Raw genomic sequence first — 1,391 nt, forward strand, 5'->3', positions numbered from 1 at the left:
GAGGGAGTGAGTGAATGAACTCTGTCATCCACTCTGTAGTATTTTTACATTTCTTCTGTGCCCCTATTGAATGAGTACATTGGTGCTGATGGAGTGAGATTGATTTTAGTGGACTTAACTGTACACTGTGTTAACACACTTAAGAGAATATCATATAAAGGAAAGTCAGGGGCTTTCAGTAACTTCTTTAATGAGTGGAAGAACTGGGATTCAAAGCCAGGTCTGATTAGATCCTGGACCCTACCCACCACCCAGTACCACATTCCGGGCTCAGTTCCATGTCACAAAGCACGTGGTCACTCCTTAATCGTGTATGTGTTCCTTGGTCACGAAGACATTTTCCATTTCTGTCCCAGGAATGCCAACCCTCTTTTCTTCCATACAACTTCAAAGTCCATAATGTTGAAAAACGAATATTCTTGAATTCTAATCAGATTTCATTTTGAATGGATGTTTGTATTCCATCCGGAAGTTTCAAAAACAGTGTTTTCTGTCTCTGAGCACGGGGTGCTCTGTGTTCACTTCTATTACAGATTTCCTAAGACAGCTTCCTGGATTTATAAAGGCATGAAAGGATTTCTCTCCAGTGAGGTATGGCCCAGTTTAATCTTGTTTTGCATTAGGAAATCCCTGAAGACAAACACCTGCATTCTAGGTCGTTGTGGGAAGCAGGCGTCCCAGAATGAAAACAGCCCTCAGCGTCTGGCGGCTCGCTGTCGCATCCACCAGCAGAGGGCGCCTGACCACCAGTAATAGTGGCAGAAACTTTCCTAATGGGTTTGGGGTTTTATTACCTTTTACTTCTGAGCTGCCAATTAGTAGCAGAATGTGCAAAGCCATTTTCGCTTCATTTCGCAATTGTCTTGCATTGTGCAAACGAGAATGCCTCCCTGCCAGAGTTACAAGTAGTGGCAGGGATCTGGGGCGGGGTGGGAGGTGGGGAGAGGTTCAGGAGAGAGGAAAATAGGGATTTCCCTGTATCCCAAGGACTGGAATGAATTCTATGCAAGATGTTCCTCTTGGCTTGGTGTTCATCTCTAACAATTCAGCCACTGGCATGTGGCTTTCTCAGCTATTTATAAGGTCTTGTATGTGAAGAGATCAAACGTGTTTGTGTTTAACTTTCTTTAACATGTCTATAGGGCTTACACCAGATGTCATGGAATCATATAACTTCAGACTGTTAGCAGAAATTCTTGAAGATTATTTAGCGCAACAGTCAATGCATAGATGAGAAGACTGACGCTGAAGAGGCAAAGGCTTGGCCGTGGTCCCCCAGTTAGTTTAGAGAAGAGCAGGTGTCGAAACCCAGCTGCTGACTGCACCCCTCAAGACCTTCCATTTAACACTTCTGATCCCGAATTCACCTGTAGCCAGTACCTGAGTGAACC

At 44.4% G+C, this 1,391-nt stretch overlaps 1 pseudogene; it reads right to left on the reverse strand.

Moving 5' to 3' along the window:
• Nucleotides 1-284: 284 nt before the first annotated feature.
• LOC114889843 lies at nucleotides 285-388 on the reverse strand (annotated as a pseudogene).
• Nucleotides 389-1,391: the final 1,003 nt, after the last annotated feature.

Source organism: Monodon monoceros, unplaced genomic scaffold (assembly GCF_005190385.1).
Source record: "Monodon monoceros isolate NGI ecotype Baffin Bay Population unplaced genomic scaffold, NGI_Narwhal_1 Super_Scaffold_9, whole genome shotgun sequence".
In the NCBI taxonomy this organism is placed as follows: domain Eukaryota; kingdom Metazoa; phylum Chordata; class Mammalia; order Artiodactyla; family Monodontidae; genus Monodon; species Monodon monoceros.